This window comes from Triplophysa dalaica, chromosome 9, assembly GCF_015846415.1.
Source record: "Triplophysa dalaica isolate WHDGS20190420 chromosome 9, ASM1584641v1, whole genome shotgun sequence".
Classification (NCBI taxonomy): domain Eukaryota; kingdom Metazoa; phylum Chordata; class Actinopteri; order Cypriniformes; family Nemacheilidae; genus Triplophysa; species Triplophysa dalaica.
This window is the reverse complement of record NC_079550.1, coordinates 23,900,605-23,919,841: the sequence shown is the minus strand read 5'-3', so window position 1 is coordinate 23,919,841 and position 19,237 is coordinate 23,900,605. Positions and strand designations below refer to the sequence as shown.

At 37.4% G+C, this 19,237-nt stretch overlaps 1 protein-coding gene across 1 annotated transcript in view; it reads left to right on the top strand.

Annotated features, from left to right (window-relative positions):
* The first annotated feature begins 18,373 nt into the window (after window positions 1-18,373).
* The window catches only part of LOC130428809 (endothelin-converting enzyme-like 1), a 23,021-nt gene continuing 22,157 nt past the window's right edge, over window positions 18,374-19,237 (top strand). Inside the window, exon 1 of the mRNA XM_056757065.1 lies at window positions 18,374-18,502. The gene's annotated coding sequence lies outside the window, so the exon portion shown is untranslated. The remainder of the gene's footprint in view (window positions 18,503-19,237) is intronic.

Here is a 19,237-nt window from a genome sequence, read left to right as displayed (position 1 = left end):
AAGGGAAAAAAAAGAATGGTGGGGGAGAAAATAAGAAGAGGAGTTGTAAAGAGGCAGAGACTAGTGACGCGAAAAAAGCTCTTATTGAAAGTTTGGTTGAATTTGACACTGTTGAAAATCGACTCGATATACCCCTGTCTCAGCTCTCTGAAAGCACTGATGTGAATGAAGAGATGGCTGATGATGATTGTATTTCTGAAATGTCAGATATTCCCTCCAATTATGACGAGAATGAGTTGTATACTGTAAAAGAGATAAATGATTTCCTTGATGAAACATTTGGAAGAAAAGTCGAAGTAAAAGATTTTTTTCCTGATGTGAAAAAGTTTTTGGCTTCAGTGATTAAAATACAAAAGGCTGTCGGTTATGAAGAGCTAAGCAGAAGAAAGAGATTCAGATTGAAGAAAATGGTAACAAACTTGAGAAAAGAAAAAGTTCCTTTAATTTCTGTATAGTTGAGTCATGAAGGAGACACATTTGGTGAATTATTTATCACTTTTTGTCTTGTTTTCGCTTTCTCCCCTTTTACTTACCTCTTTTTTCATGGAGAGCCTTAGAATAGGATCTATTAATATCAATGGGGGAAGAGATTGTAGGAAAAGAGCATGTTTAAATGAATATATACAAAATAAAAATATTGATATAACATTTATACAAGAGACACATAGTGAGGTGAAAATTGAAGTGGATTGGAAAATGGGGTGGAGGAGCGATTTATATATGAGTCATGGTTCAAATGCTAGTGGAGGAGTTGCTATTTTATTTTCAAAGACGATTGATATAACTAATGTGTCTGTTAATGAAATAGAAAGAGGAAGAATTTTGGCTGTTCAAACAAGTATAAATGGGTTGGTTTTTGTTTTTATTAATATTTATGCATCAAATAATGGAGCAGAGAGGATACACGGTTTTAAAAAATTATTTAATTACTTAAAACAAAGTTGTGATGAAAATACATGGTTGATCTTAGGCGGTGATTGGAACTGTACAGAAAACTTTACTTTAGACAGAAATGGGGAAGAACCTCACCCCTCTTCTGCCAAATGTTTACAGGATGTTATTAGTAATTCTAATTTAGTTGATGTATGGAGAGAGCAACACCCTACAGTTAGGCAGTATACGTGGGTAAAGGTTTCTCATGATCATATTAGTAGTGCCAGATTAGACCGATTCTATGTTAGTACAAGTAAAAGTAATAGAATTTTAAAATCTACAATTTGTCCTAATGGGTTTTCTGATCACCACTTATGTTTAATTGATATAAATGTAAAAAAGTCACAAAGTCATAGCTATTACTGGCATTTTAATGTGAAATTGCTACAAGATGTGCTTTTTTGTTAAAAGTTTAATGTGTTTTGGATGGAGTGGAAAAAACAGAAAAGTAATTATGAGGATATTGTTTAGTGGTGGGATATAGGAAAAGCACAAATTAGAATATTTTGTCAAAATTATATATATAGCACAAATGGTAGGATTAATAAAACTGTTTCTGAATTAGAAAAAGAGATAAAACAGATTGAAAGTGAATTAATTGTTGGTGATGTTGAGATAGTTGGAAAGCTGGAAGAAAAGAAAAGAGTTTTAGCTTCTTTATTTCACGAGAAAGCAAAGGGGGCTTTAATTAGAGCTCGCTTTGCATTTGTGAGAGAAATGGATGCACCTAGTTCCTTCTTTTTTAATCTTGAGAAGAAAGAACGGGAAAAAAAAATGATGTTGCATTTGAAAGATTTAAATGGGAATGTGATCTCAGATCCAAAGGAAATGAGAAAAATTGCTTTGGACTTTTACAAAGACTTATTTGCAGAAGGACAATGTGATAAGGGATGCAGTGAGGAATTACATAAAGACTTATTGACTCTCTCCGATGAACAGAGTAAACAACTGGACTCTGGCCTTCAGTTAAAAGAACTGTCTGAAGCTGTTCAGAAACTCTCAACTGGAAAAACTCCTGGTATCGATGGACTGCCGTCTGAGTTCTATAAACAGTTCTGGAACCAACTGAAAGACGATTTGTATGAAGTTTTTAATTATTGTTATCAAAAACATGAATTGCCTACTAGTTGTAAACGAGCAGTTTTATCTTTATTACCCAAAAAAGGTGATCTTGGTATGTTAAAAAATTGGAGACCTGTGGCTGTGTTATGTACAGATTACAAAATTTTGGCAAAGTGTCTTGCTAATAGATTGAAACCTTTTTTAGAATATATGGTCAACGAATATCAGACATATTGTATTCCTAATCGAACAATAATGGACAATCTGTTTCTTGTAAGAGACATAATAGACATTACAAATTTGAACAGTGAAAATGTTGGCATTTTTGCAATTGACCAGGAGAAAGCGTTTGACCGAGTTAGCCATTTTTACTTGTTTAAAACGCTTGAAGCTTTTGGTGTTGGTCAGAGTTTCATTTCATGGATTCAAATGCTGTATAAGGACGCTTCTGTTATGTTGAAAGTGGGTGGTGGGCTCAGTCGGCCTGTTGCAGTGTTGAGAGGAATTAGACAAGGATGCCCGCTTTCAGGGATGTTGTATTCATTGGCCATTGAACCCCTTCTTTGCAAGTTAAGGAAAACACTCCAAGGAATTACAGTTGAGAAACCTATTAAGCTTGTTGCATATGCTGACGATGTTACAATTTTCATTAAGAATGAACGAGATGTGTCTGTTTTAATGGAAACACTGAAAATCTATGAAAATGCGTCAACAGCCAGGGTGAATTGGGAAAAGTGTGAAGGCTTCTTTTGTGGACAAAGTAAAAATCCACCAGTGCTCCCAGGTGGCGTCAAATGGAGTAAAGATGGCTTTAAATGTTTAGGGGTTTATTTAGGGACCGAAACATTTAAGACAAAAAATTGGGAAGGAATGGTGGCGAAGATGTGTAGCCGGTTGTCTAAGTGGTTGTGGGTGCTACCACAGCTATCCTATAGGGGAAGAGTTTTGGTGACCAACAATCTAGCAGCTTCGGCACTGTGGCACAAAATGAATGTCTTGGACCCGCCAGATGACATCATTCAGGAATTGCAGAAAAGATTGGTGGATTTTTTCTGGACTGGACAACATTGGACTAAAGCTGCTGTACTTTTCCTGCCAGTGAATGAAGGTGGATAAGGGTTAATAGACATTAAAAGCAGAATCAAAACCTTCAGGCTGCAAGCGGCACAGAAGTTGCTGTATTCAAAGAGATGCTGGACTGATACTGCTAAAGCCCTGTTACACAAAGTTGATGTTTTTAAATACGATCTACAGTTGTTTTTAATAAATCTGACAGAAATGGACTTAAAAGACACTTCTGCTTTTTATAAAACGATGCTGAAAACATGGACATCAAATTTTCAAGTGGAAAGGAACTGGTCTGATTCTGAATTCGAGATAGAAGAAGAACCTCTTTTTCATAATCCCTTATTTCAGGCAAGAGTGCTTAATTCAAAAAGCCTTCAAAAAACAATGGCAAGAGCTGGATGCACTAGGATAAAGGATTTGAAGCATCATAACGGGTGGAAAAGTGCAGAGGAAATGAGTGATCTGACAGGATTCAAGTCCGTCAGATTTATGAAACATGTAATGGAGGCGTTTTTTTCATCTCTCCCTTATGCCTATCATCGGAATCCAGGAGAAGGGATTTTGAATGAAGAGGAGAATTTTCCTGATCTTCCTGTTTCAGCTCGTGTGGAAGAAGAACCACAAGAGGAATCAATCCTCACTTTTAAGACTCCAGAGATACATGGTTTTAAAGATGCTTCGAAGAAAAGTTTGTATCTGAATTGCGTTAAAGTCGCTCATCAGTCAGTTCTGAAGAACTGCAGAGAAACAAAGTGGACAGAAGTGCTAGGGCCAGACTCTTCTCCTAGAAGATGCTGGAGGTCATTGTATAAATCTCCCATTGAAAAACGAACTGCAGACCTGCAATGGAGAATTATACATTGGGCAGTAGCTACAAACAGACACGTGGCGCATATTGATCCCACTGTAGAAAAGAAATGTCCTTTCTGTGATTTAGAAGAATCAACTGATCATCTGTTTTTATATTGTTCTAGACTGAGAGGGGTTTTTCAGACATTAAAAACCTGGATTGAAGAATTAGGCGAAGAGTTTAATGACACTGTTTTCATTTATGGACTGAAGTATAAGGTTTCTGGAAAGAAAAGGATAGGCATAATACATTTTTTAATAGCGGAGACAAAAATGGCAATATGGGTAACAAGGAAAAGAATGATAAAAGAGGATGTTTTAGTTGACCCAGAGAGAATGTTAAGAGGGTTTGTGACTTCAAGGATCAGAGCGGAGTTTTTTTTTTTTTTAATTGACTAAAAATCTGGTTGTTTTTATGGAAACATGGGGTTTACGTGAAGTCTTGTGTTCTATAGATAATGAGGAAAATCTAATTCTAAATTGTTAAATATGTTGGTAGGTATTTTTTTTGGATATGTTGTGTAGCAATATATTCTTTGTATTTTTATTGTCCTTTATTTTATTTTTGGAGTGATTTGATATTTGTTTGTGATTTTGTGACAAATGGTTGTTAAAATTGTGTAGGAAAAAACCTTAACCAAAATGTAAAAAAAAAAAAAAAAAAAAAACATTTTGTACAAATAAATAGATTCAAACGTCTCTCTGTCTCTCTCTCTCTCTCTCTCTCTCTCTCTCTCTCTCTGTCTCTCTCTCTCTCTCTCTCTCTCTCTCTCTCTCTCTCTGTCTCTCTCTCTCTCTCTCTCTCTCTCTCACTCTCTCTTTCTCTCTCTCTCTCTCTCTCTCTGTCTCTCTCTCTCTCTCTCTCTCTGTCTCTCTCTCTCTCTCTCTCTCTCTCTCTCTCTCTCTCTCTCTGTCTCTCTCTCTCTCTCTCTCTGACTCTCTGTCTCTCTCTCTCTCTCTCTCTCTGTCTCTCTCTCTCTCTCTCTCTCTCTCTCTCACTCTCTCTTCTCTCTCTCTCTCTCTCTCTCTCTCTCTCCACACTCCAGTGGACATTGACACTGCAGGAGTTTTTAAACAGATGAAGTGTCTGATGAAGGCAGAATCATGTTCTGTTTCCACACTGATCTATTTGTGCTGTGCGTGAACACCTTCAGTGATGAGAACATCTTAAGGGAGTTTGCACATCCTATTAATCAAAATCATATTTATGTGAACAGAGCGTCGTTTCTGTACAGTGTCCAAACTCAAAAGTGTAACTTTCACCGTCCAGTAACATCCTGATGTATAAATGGTTATGATGAGAAAACGTTTGATTGTTTTTGAAAGTTAATGAAGGTCTGAGATGACAACACTGAGCATTCACGCACTTTTATTAAAGGAGCCGCGAGTGGAGGAGGAGTGAGTGAACGAGCGAGTGAACGAGTGAGTGAGTGAACGAGTGAGTTAACGAGCGAGTGAAAGTGAGTGAACTAAATGGGTGAGTGAGTGAGTGAGTGAGTGAACGAGCGAGTGAAAGTGAGTGAACTAAATGGGTGAGTGAGTAAGTAAGCGAGAGAGTGAGTAGGTCAGTGAGTGAGTGAGAGAGAGAGTGAGCGAGAGAGTGAGTCAGTGAGTGAGTGAGTGAGAGAGTGAGTGAGTGAGAGAGAGAGAGAGAGAATGAGCGAGTGAGTGAGTCGCAGGTCAGTGAGTGAGAGAGAGATAGAGAGAGAGAGAGAGAGAGAGAGAGAATGAGCGAGTGAGTGAGTCGCAGGTCAGTGAGTGAGAGAGAGATAGAGAGAGAGAGAGAGAGAGAGAGAGAGAATGAGCGAGTGAGTGAGTCGCAGGTCAGTGAGAGAGAGAGAGATAGAGAGAGAGAGAGAGAGAGAGAGAATGAGCGAGTGAGTGAGTCGCAGGTCAGTGAGTGAGAGAGAGATAGAGAGAGAGAGAGAGAGAGAGAGAGAGAGAGAGAGAGAATGAGCGAGTGAGTGAGTCGCAGGTCAGTGAGAGAGTGATCTCCACAGGCAGAGTTAGTTTGAATATTGAAGTTAACACAAAAAATGAAAATTGAGCCGGAGTTTTCACAGGGATCAGAGTCTGAGGAATAATTACATTAAGCGTTAGAGAGCGAGAGAGACAATCACAGCGCTCCAGGGAGAAATTAAACTCCCGCTGTTTCAATCTCTACTTTTATTCACTTTACATCACTCTTCCTTACGCACACACAGTTTCTCCATCTTCACTAGAATGTTCACTTCTGCTTCTGAAGGTTAAACTCATTTCAGATGCAGGACTGGACACACAGATCACAAATCAGAATACACTGAAATCTTGACATGCTGTATGTTTTCTTGAATGTGTTCAAATGATATATAGAGATGAAGTATAAACATCTAGATGTCTGCTCAGATTGAACTGTTCAGGATTAAAAATAGATTTATTCTGTTTCTCTCGGTTCTCTGGTTTGAAAAACAGAAATGTTTTTCTCAGAGTGATTCATTTTCATGTAATCTTTGTTCAGAAAATTAAAGATAACCGTTTGCGTCTAAATGGGTATGATTAAGTGAGTTTATGAGTGTGTTCTTTAGTGTGTGTGTGTTTGTGTGTTTGTGTGTGTGTGTGTGTGTGTCTGCTCGTGTTCACTGTAATGAGGTCGTGTCAGGGTCAGTAACTGCGATGATGAACCCAAAGATTCTCACACAGATTATTTCAGATCTACAGCACAGCTGACAGCAGCTCATCATGACTGTGTGCGAGAGCCTGTGGACTGACTGACCATCACAGCTCCAGCTTCAGGCAGTCCCATCACCACCCAAGAGCAAAGACGGACTACTTGTCTCATTAATACTAAACTTACATCACATGACAGCAGTGTGAAGTGACATCGCGATTCATCTGTCTAATCCCCTCCTATCCGCTAGCCTAGTGTCATGTGGTTGGTCAGATGGTGAAGTCTGTTGTGATTGGTCAAACGTGTTCACCTTGTGCCGCAAACGTCACGCCTGTCATCATACATATTATATACAGTGTATAGATAGAGATGACGATGAGTTTACCTCACCAGTTTGAGCTCGAGTCTGACGAAGAAAAGACAATAGTAGATAAAAGATAGACCATAATAGATTGAACACTTACATTAGTCGAGTTCATAGATAGATAAACAAAGTGTAATACCCCAGAAATAACGGAACATGTTAACGTTAGCGTTATATGTATTAGCTAAACACAGACGTAAGGTACACAAATATTTCTTGACGTTCAGACAAAAAAAGTCACACTTACAGGTTGTGATTCGGTGGAGCTAACAGGTCCAAATTTCTAGTGATGGAGATACCCAGCGGTTAGAGACTCAGACTAGCTCACGTGTCTTTGTTGTGATTCAGAGTCGACTGCCTATAGCCAATATCTTTGTCATTCATTCACCTTCTGACTTACAACATGGCAGACTGCTTACTTTCAAACACGGCAACACAACACACTCATGATCTAATGTTACTTACTCTTAACTCATTTCTTGACAACAACCAGACTTGTGTAGCCGCTCAGCAAATGAACAACGTCTTGTGGTGCCCTCCCAAAAGGGAAAAATCCCTCTCTGGATCTGTTCCACATTGGTCAAGATTGGCAGATTCTGTAGACATCTTTAAGAATCTTCTGAAAACACATCTCTTCCGTCAACACCTGACTGATCAGTAATGACTTTTATCTCTTTTCTACTCTTTCTATATTTCAAAAACATAACTAAAGCAAAATAAAAAGCTGTCTTTACATTATTTGTAAGTCGCTTTGGATAAAGCCTCTGCTCAATGACTAAATGTAAATGTATATTCCACAGGAGTTGTGCAGTGCTGCAGAGGGGTCAAGAACACTGATATGAGTTCTCTTGCTGTACGCACACAAAGATGATTTGGTACACAACTGTTCAATTCTGCACTCATCTCATATCACTGCAAATCATCTCTGAGAAACTGAAGGTGTGTAAGAGTGTGTGTGTGTGTGTGTGTGCCATGGGCTTGTGATCGTCTGTGTGTAGGTGTGTGTGTGTGTGTTTTGCTGCTGCTGGTAATGAGAGAATCCTTATTACATTGTGCTTCTTTAATTAACGCTGATTCAAATTGTCATTTATTAACGAGGAAACTTCAAGATTCATTTTAAATGATCTCTTGCAAAACACTTTCCTAACCTGTCAACACACACACACACACACACACACACAGACACACTACGTGTCACACACACACAGAAGATTTTCCTACTAAGAATGCACAAACTCCCACAACGACTACTTGTCACACACACAAACTCCCACACACACTATGTGTAATACACACACACACTACGTGTCACACACAAAAACAGACACACACTCACACAAAGCATTTTACTCCTAAGAATGCACAAACTCCCACACACACTATGTGTCAAACACACACTACGTTTCACACACACACTATGTGTCCCTCAAACACACACTAGGTGTTTCACACACACACACACACTATGTGTCATACACACTATGTGTCATACACACACACTTTGTGTCGAACACACACATACACACACTAGGTGACATTCACACATACACTGGGTGTTATACCCACACACACACACTAATTGTCTTACACACTATCTGTCACACACTACGTGTCACACACACACGCAATGGTTGTCATACACACAATACGTGTCTTACACACTACCTGTCACAAACACACACACACTACGTGTCACACACACACTATGTGTCATACACACACACAACGTGTCACACACACACTACGTGTCACACACACACACACACACACTGTGTGTCACACACAGACAAACAATATGTGTCTTACACACTATCTGTCACACACACACTACGTGTCACACACACGCACTGGGTGTCATACACACACACACACACAATAAGTGTCTTGCACACTATCAATGTTGACCCTTAACATCATTAACATTTGCCACTTGAGGTCATACATTCAAGCATTTGTTTTTCTGCATCTGAGTGCAATAATCCAGCCTGAATGTGCCGCCTGTCTTTGGCAATGCATGATGGGTAACGTGATTAAATAATACAACATAAAGAACAGGTGAAATATAGAATGTGCGTTCAGGTGTCAGCATTGGTGTGAAATGTTGCAGCGTTAGTTTGTGTTGATCAAACTCCATTACAAGAAAAACAGTTTCTCTCCATGAGACAAAGAGCAAGAAAACAAACAAAGTCTTTACTTGACACCTCCAGAGATTGCTGCTCTTTCATTTGATTGATTGACTGATCAACACACATACACATACACACACACACACACACACACACACACGCTCTTCTCCGCAGTAATGAAATGTGCTTTGGCTGAAAGCTTCATCCCACTGATGTGAAAGAAAAACTGAATTTATGTTTTCACAAGAAAAAAATGAAATATAAAGAGAAGGAGAGAATGTGGCTTTGAAATAAAAGAATATTAGCATGCTACCCCACGCCGCCTCATGTTAAACAAAAATAATCCAGTCCGTGTCCGAAGAATGAGTATGCGTCCACGTAAAAGTGTATTAATCGTGTTTTTGGCCGACTGATTATCACTTGTAGAAATACCAAATGTCACGCTTCATTGATTCTTCACCCAAAAAAGAAAGTTCTGTCATCATCTACTCACCCTCGAGTTGTTACAAATGTGTATAAATGTCTTTGTTCTGATGAACACAGAAAGATATTTGGTAGAATGCTTATAACCAGACAGATTTCGCCCCCCATTAACTCCCATAGGAGGAAAACTACTTTTAATTTTTTGTTCTGTTGAGCACAAAAGAAGATATTTTGAAGAATGTAGGACAGCAAACAATTCTGGGGCACTTTTGACCATTTGACACCTACTATGGGAGTCAATGTGGGGCAAGATCTGTCTGGTTATAAGCATTCTTCCAAATATCTATATCAGGAGGATGTAGTCGTATTATTTGGCTGTAGAGGTCATATTGAGGTCAGGTCAGATTTTTCTCATGCATATATTACATGTCACTGCACTTATATATCATAAATATTGAATGCGTGGCTCAGCTTTACTAGTATGAGATATATAACACACAGTCTGTATATGGGTGTGTGTAGTTCTCTCTCTCACACAGACACGCACACACACAGATTCACATTTTTACAAGTAGAAATGTTATAGCTGGAATATAAACCTGATTAGACTTTAATTTCACGGCCTTTTGCTGTACTGATGATCAAATTTTGTCAAGTGTCTAATTGGGGGATCTGTGGGGGGGACGTGAGCCACTCTCATTCACTGTCCTTGTACTAACACACACACACACACACACACAGTCATACACATGTACACGTAAAAACACATAAAACACACACACTTTCTCAAACAGCACTAATTGATTAATTGAACACGAAGTGCCAACAGATCCAATTAGTCACTTTATCATCTCATTTAGTACAACAGATCGTGACGGGACACTAATCTCTCTCTCTCTCTCTCTCTCTCTCTCTCTCTCTGTTCTGTCTATCAGTCTTTGTCTTCAGTTTTGTTGTTTGGGTAAAAAGCCTTAACATGTCTTTGTGATCAGGTGACATGATTGGAGGAGCGGGACCAGCTACACACGCTGAGGTTGAATTTTATAAATATTAAACACCACAAACTCACATCACTTTGTATAAAAGTGAATAAGAAATGGGTTTTATGTTCTCCATCTTTCAGACTTTCTCTTCCTCTCTTTCAAACGTTCTGGTCAGTGTGGCCGTCATAACACTTTTAATTATGCTGAATAAAAATTATGAGCTGGAACTGTGTGTGTGTGTGTGTGTGTGTGTGCGCATGAATGTGTGTGTGGAGCAGGTTGCCTTTAATTGCCTGGTTTTCTAATTCTTCTCCGAGAGACTTTTATTAAGAGAGAGAGAGACCTTCAAACGACCTTCTTAATCAATTGAAAGCCAATAGCGTGACGTCGACTGTGGTTTTTCATTTCTATACTGCAGCCGTAACACCCCCTTCATCTCTCTCTCTCTCTCTCTCTCTCTCTCAGTCTCTCTCTCTCTCACTCGCTCATAGAAGTTGTCCTCTGTTGCGTGTTTTCATCAGTTTTGTGAGGTTCAGTTTAAAGTGTGAAACAACTTTTGAAACTCATTTAACTTCTTAAATCTGATGCATTTTCACTAAGACTGGATACAGTATTTAATGAGCAAAAAGTCTCTTATGTTGAATATGATCTTGTGAGGATCAGATGGATAAGGTGCTATCTGTTAACAATTAGTTAATGCATTGGCTAAAATACAGCATGTACTCATGTTTTTTTCATGTTAATTTCATTTTTTACTAATACTATATTAAAATCAAACGTTTTCACTTTTAACATGAGTGAATACATGGATAAGAATGACTGTATTGACATGACCTAACATCAAAGAGGATTAATAAATGCTGGAAACTAAATTGTTCATTGTTAGCTAATGTACACTAATGTTCGCTAATACATTAACTCCTGTAATGTTAATAAATATGACCTTGTCATAAGTGTTACCGCAAGTTTTTCTGCTAATTGTTATTAAAAATAAAAAAAATCAGCATTCTGTAAAAAGTCAGTTGTTTGCTACTCATAATTCTATTATTTCTGTCGGATTTTGTAACACGTAGCCTATTGATCTCATTTTAGCAATGTAAACAAACAAACAAAACCCACCTGAACTTCCGGTACACATTCACAAACAATAGAGTACCTGTATATTATTTCTGATAACGATCAAAAGAAACCGACAAGAAGTGTTACTTGACTTAACTTGTCTCTCCTTAACTTGTCAGCGGTCATACGGTTTCATCTTAACACAGACCGGAAGTTAAGTGAGGGTCAGGCATGTGCACGTTAGATGACACGTCTATACACATTTATGGAAGTAAAATAGTGACTAATGTGTTTGAAGCAAAGAGACGTGCTGAATAGCACTAACTGAAAAAAAAATGCATTGAATTAACAGTTCTTGCATTTTAAGGTTCTGCAATTCAATATTGTTGTACATTTAAGCTGTGAATATTTCAAATTGAAAAATTTCACACTCGGTTTCACTGTCTAAAAATTAAAAAATCAAAATTCACCTTTTAAATTTCATTTAAAAAATTTAACTTGTTTTTAAATACAACCTTTAATATTCGACGGATAATTTTCAGTCCATATTATTTCGATTTAAAAATTCGCTTCCACAAATTCAGCGGTTCCAATTCGGCTTGAAATTCAAAGTTTCACATCCGGGAATCCAAGGAAAAGCAATAGAGCGCCGATTCTACAAATGATTGATCTCTTCCTGCTGCCTGACCGCTTCACCAGCAGGTGGTGTAAGTCGGTTCTGACGTAGATCAAAGCAAGAAAAACAGATACTCTTTAAATGTTTACCACGGAGTCCTTTCATCTGCTCGATTAAGTGAATTTAGTTGTTCTCATAGATAGCTTCTTATGCATCATCAAGAAAAAAAAAGTTGACGTTTGTACTGGCAGCTTAGCTCACCACTATTAGCCCTAGAAAGGACATGGAGCACTGGGACAATTCTAGGTGGCCTGGAATCATTGGACTAGTCATACATTTTAATTTAATTATTTAATATTCTACCCGATCTCCTTGTACTGTCTATCTAGAGTATGAGTTTACGTTTGTATTTGGCTTGCTATTTATACCCATTCATTACTTTTTACGTGCATATGATATATTAACATTAAGTCATTTAGCAGCATTTAGCATTTTTATCCAAATTAACTTCAAAAGAGGTCAGGGAGCAAAAAAGCGATATGTCATAAAGGAGCAAAACAATATTGGTTAAGATGGTATGGGTAAATTACACCTGCGTATCAAATGCACGCAAATCTCTGTAGCTTGCCACATGCAAACATAAAATCGTGCTATTGATAAGCACCATCTTAAGTCATCAAATAATGGTTTGAGTTTCGGGGATGAGAAAAAATTGATATATAACAGAGCTTTACTAAACCATACTGTGTATTGAGTTTTTAAAATAAAATAAGTTAATTTCATGAAGCTATTTGAATGACACATGCGATGGTATATGATTAAATGTGCCAGAAAACAATACAATAAGATTTTAAAGCATTACATTAGGTTCATAACACGATCACAATAAACTTAACGATTCAAATGAAACTTTCTATTTTGGTATAAAACTAAATAGGAAAAAAACAATAAATATCCATTTAAAACTGACTACAGTAGGAAATGAAAGAGTAGTGCAAACAGATATAAGAACAAGCCATGAACTATTTTATCACAACGTAAAAGAATCTACAATATAAATAACCAATTAAAAGTAAAGTATTTTCTTCAAAACGTAATTGTAAAATATTTTTAAATGTAGGATATAAATGCTTAAACTTAAACAAACTAATAACCACTTAGAAGAGAAATATCAATGGAAATAATTATGCCTGTTTTTCATCTGAAATCTCTGAGGTCAGAACGAAAAATATAGCCAAGTATAGTCTATTAGGCTAAATGAACGAATGAATAAAAAACAAACTGAAATACTGCAATAATAAAGACACCTACCTACGCATCTCATTCAGTCATCATAAGTTTAAAGAGGGTAAACTTGATCATTTAACTGAACTGTACACGTACATTTTAGACACTTTGCGATGAGGTGTACAAAAACGTTGACAAAGATCGTGTCCGATATGGCATTGCGTCTCTAGTAATTTAAAATGAATTTACTTTTACCGAATCGACTTGAAAGACAAAAATTGAATCAGTTTAATTGTTATGGAAACAATAAATATTTGATATACCAAAATTTCCAATACATAATTAGATTAATACCGTAATTGACTTTTTGACAATTGACAATTTTAATTTTTTAAATGAAATTTAAAAGGTGAATTTTGATTTTTGAATTTTTAGACAGTGAAACCGAGTGTGAAATTTTTCAATTTGAAATATTCACATCTTAAATGTACAACCATATTGAATTGCAGAACCTTAAAATGCAAGAACTGTGTAATACAATGCATTTTTTTCAGTTAGTGCTATTCAGCACGTCTCTTTGCTTCAAACACATTAGTCACTATTTTACTTCCATACACATTGACCTTCCTATAACTCATAGTTGTGTTTAGAAACTTAAAAAAACAGTGTATGTCTGACATTATGCTAAAAAAGTTTTATAGAGATGAATAAAAACTGTAATTATTTTTTCAACTTTAAATGTTTTTTTGTTTTTTGTATTGTTGAAAGAAGAAGGGATTTTTCATTAGGCAACAATGAATGAAATCCAAATATACAGACTGGCTTTGTCTTTAATGTTTGTGCTGATAAATTCTCACCTTGACGGGCAGCTTTTCCCTTTCAAACTTTTCATTCTGTGATTATTGTTCTCATACTGCAGACACTGACAGAAGTACACACATATAGACGTGCTGTAGATGGATGGATGTATTTTATTAATCACTCATTCCCAAACACATTCACCTGAGTACATGTGCAAACAATACTTCTACATGACCTCATACATGTATAAAGTATAATAAATATATCAATATAAATAAAATACATATTTATAAAAAATAAGTGAAATTTTAAGGGAATTAAATATATCTAATTCGTCATCATTTTTTATATCATAATCTCTAAAACCTTCTGTTTTTTTCAGATATGAATTAGATTTGAATTGTATATTTTCATTGTGGTGTCAGATTTTTAAACTTATTTTATTTTACTATATTGAATATTAAAAAAAATTGTGTGTCCCAAAGAACCTTTCCACAAAGATTCTTAAAAATAATTATTTCTTTCCTTTTTATTCCTCTACCAAGAAACGTACAGGTTACAGGTACTTTATGGAACTATACATCTTGAGAGTAGATTTTAGGAACCTTTATTTTCAAGCGTGTGCTATACTGAAATGTTCAGAAATCCACTCAACACTTTTTAAAAATAAAGGTTCTATAATGTTCTTCGCAATTTGAACCATACAGCCATAAATGATTCTTCTGTGTCATTGTTTTTTACTTTTTATGTACACTGTAAAACAGTAATTTTCTGTAAACTGAAAAATCAGAAATATACCATAAAAAAATCTCTGTAAAATTATAGGATATAAGTATATATATATATAAATTGTTTGCCCCAGTTGTCTTGTAAATGTGTTAACTTTTCCGGTAATTTTATAGTTTTGAGTGTATTTAAAAAATAAACAGTAAAATAACGTTTAGGATATAAGGATATATATTAAATTGTTACCCCCATTATTCTTGTAAATGTGTCATCTTTTTCGGTAATTTAACTTATGTAAATGGTATTTAAAAAATTACATTAAAAAACTCAAAAAACTTATATTCTGTATTTTTATAATTTGCATGTAAAATCTGTAAAATAAATAACTGTTGACATGAAGAGATTGTGTAAATGACATGTAAGCGACCAATCACAGTTCTCATTCAGAGGTGGTAAATGTAAAACTCTACATTACATGAGACTGCAAACTAAACATTCAGTTTATGTTTATAAACTCAATATGCTGCTGTGTATCTTACTTTATCAGATATGATGTCATAAACCCCACAAACTTTGTGCGTACAGTTGTGTAGCTGTAGCATGTGTTTTATATGTAAACGCTCATCAGAAAACAGCAGAAATTCAGAGTTTTCGTGAGTTTAATAGATTAACACAATGTGCTCAGTGACTTCTGCAAATTGATTTTGTCATTTCAGCCAGTGAGAGATATTTTAAAAGCTCTTGTGTTTTATATTCAGAATGCATCAGACGGTCAGTGAGCAGTCAGCCAACTCTCTCTCTCTCTCTCGCTCTCTCTCTCTCTTTCTCTCTGTCTCTCTCTCTCTTTCTCTCGCTCTTTCTCTCTCTCCCTCTCTCTCTCTTTCTCTCTCTCTCTCTCTCTTTCTCTCTCTCTCTCTCTCTCTCTCTTTCTCTTTCTCTCTTTCTCTCTCTCTCTCGCTCTCTCTCTCTCTTTCTCTCTGTCTCTCTCTCTCTTTCTCTCGCTCTTTCTCTCTCTCTCTTTCTCTCTCTCCCTCTCTCTCTCTTTCTCTCTCTCTCTCTCTCTCTCTCTCTCTCTTTCTCTTTCTCTCTTTCTCTCTCTCCGTCTCTCTCTCTCTCTCTTTCTCTCTCTCTTTCTCTCTCTCTCTCTCTCTCTCTCTGTGATCTGGCTGTAACAGCGCCTACAGCCTCCACATGCCATTTTCTCTCAATCTTCCCTTAATAAATATCTTTTGTTTGGCAATTCTGGTGTCGCGGTGACTCTTTTACGAGGCTTCCCTTGAGCCAGGGTTGTAAGAATGGACAGAACTATTTGGACCAAAAACTTATGTGATGGTCTGACAGAGTTACTGGTGTAGAATTCAAACCAGAGAGAGATGAACGTTGAGTATAACAGTCTAGCTTTTATTCCATTCTTTATATTTAGTAAATGTATGATCCATCTTATATGAATCTTTTTCAGAGGCTTCACAAGAGTTATTCTAGTAGTTTTTGGTTATTTTATTAAGATTTTAATTTATTTTGATTTTACTTTCATTCCATGAAAATTAAGTCATTTAAACGTGCTTTTGTCATGTTATTGTTTTTTTAATTTTTTAATTTGTAATATTGCCACATTTTTTCAGGTGGAATTTGAGGGTTTTTAGAGTTCAGGCTTTTGCTTATATTTATTTGTTTTCAATATATTTTCAATCATTTTAGTGCTTCCCCTTATTTCAGGCGAGAGTTCTCGTTTTTGAAATATTATTTTATTTGATTCAGCAGAAATAATATCCTTGGTTCATCAGGTGCATTCTGGGATTGGTGTAACGCTCCATTGGAATTCCAGCGCACTTTTAGGAGACTTTTTGCCTCTGCGTTGGGAGCCTGATGCCTTAAAATGCTGTCTAGTTAGTTTTGGAAGAAAGCCACAGAGAGAAGGAGAGCGAGAGAATACTTAGGGTGATGGATCTAGAGGCCGTTGTGTCTTTTCTCCTGAGATCCATATGGAATGATATCATACTCTCATCTCTGGGGCATTTATGGGGAGGGGCAGCCAGGATGACATCAGAATATATAATGAGACATGAGAGAGCTGAACTCACTTTCTCTCTGGCAGTCAGCACCGCCTCTTTAATAGAACACCACACCCTCTCTGACCAACAGTCTCACTGCTGCTTTCTATGCCTGATTTCCATCCAACACACACACACACACACTCTTCAGCACAATCTCTATGTTTTGGAGCTCAATGTCATACACACCCTGGAGTGAACACACACACACACACACAGGTTCACTGGTCTTGTTCACCCGCTGACAGTTTGTTGTTAGAAATGTAGATTTCTTGGTTATGAAAAAGGAAAGCATTGAACATTGTTTTAAGGGCTGGTGTGTTTTTAAGGCTTTGTTGTGTGTTTCTCTGGTGGGATGATTAAAGGCAGATAAAGGAAAGTGCCACATGAGGTCCGCCCTCATCTACCCCTCCGCTGGCGCTCTCGGGCCCCTGAGGGTCCTTAACATGCAGGGCGCGCACCACGCGCAGGGTAATCGCCAGGAGTGCACCATCCCCTCCGCAGCCACTCCCACTAATAACATTTCTAACACACACACATTCTCTCATGCTCACACACACACACACACACACACACGCTCTTACAATGTATTATCTAAATAATGTATGTCTGTGTGTGTGTGTGTGTGTGTGTGTGTGTTTAATCAAATTGTAAACAATTACGCATTTGGCAGATACTTTTATCCATTGCGATTTACTGTGCATTTTATTAAGCTATTCAGATAGTTCGTGTTTTCTCAAAAACAAAACTTTTGAGCTATTGAAACTACGCTATTGGAAACATGAAATTATATTAAATATCAATTAAATAGGCTAAGCTTATGATGATGAAGTTAACCATCAAACTGTCTCAGTTGTGGATGAAGTAATGGGAATCTGTTCAGCAACTGGGCTTTCGAGGGTCGTTATCGGGTTAATGCAGAAGTGTGTGTGTGCGTGTGTGTGTGTGTGTGTGTGTGCGTGTGTGTGTGTGTGTGTGTGTGTGTGAGAGAGAGAGAGAGAGAGAGAGAGAGAGGGACTACCGGTGAGATGGGGACTCCTGTAACGGAGATCTCAACCAATCTGAAACTCACAGACCTGTTGACATTATTACATTTGAAGACTAACATTGATTCTAATAACAATGATGAAAGAATTTGGAGTAAATTAAACACTAACGCAGACACCGCGCGCTCTGCATATTGAGACCATGCGCCTTCTCTCTCTCTCTCTATCTCTCTCTCTCTCTCTCAAGATTCACTACCTCTCTCTCTCTTTCTCTCTCTCTTTCTCTCTCTCTCTCTATCTCTCTCTATCTCTCTCTCTCTCTCTCAAGATTCACTACCTCTCTCTCTCTTTCTCTCTCTCTCTCTCTCTCTCTCTCTCTCTCTCTCTCTCTATCTCTCTCTCTCTCTCTCAAGATTCACTACCTCTCTCTCTCTCTCTCTCTCTCTCACACACACGCACACACAGCTGTGGTTACGCGCACTGCTGTTTCTCCGTGATTCTGTTCGCGCGTCCTGGACTTCGCGCGTCGCTCCGCCGTTCACACCGTCTCTCCACACACACGGTTTCTCACTCGTGTCCAGGTGAGTGAATCTCATCAGATCTCTGTGATTCCTCCTCAGCCGTAGCGGGAGACCTCGGCGACATCTCACCCGTGCGCACCGGAGACCGGGCGCGTGTTAATGTGTGTGCGCGCATGTGTGAGAGAAACCAAACTATTGCTAATGTTTTCTTTTATTGCGCTTATTTGTTATGAGTGGTTCTGTGACACTTGTGTTTATAACTCTGCAGTAAAACACTGATCGTGAATATAACAATCATACAGTGCAGAGTTAAGATGAGTTGAAGAGGAACTTGAAACGAGTCTATTTGTTGCCTGTTTAAGGTTATGCTCCCAAGTTAAATTGTGATGTGGACACATGCTGATATTTGAATTCACTGTCAGGTGACCTTAAATGACCAGGTTTACTTCAAGTCTAATATACAGTTTGTTTATCACGAGAGAATCTGACTACATCAGATGAACACAAGGGTCAGATGAGGTGAACTTTATATTGTACACTGACTGTGGCAGATAGTAATCCTGTTTTACTTCGACATATATTGATAGTGATGTATTTCATGGTATTTATGAGAATGCCATTCTTGTGATCGTGTCCATAGAGCGTGGCATTACTATAGTATATACTGTAAATTCAGAGCGCTGTCTTTATCTGGTGAGATTGTTGGAGAACAGGTTTTTATTGCTTTTCTCAGTTTACGAGCCACGGGTATATTGTCAGCAGTGTGTGTGTACATATCTGTGAGTGTGTGTGTGT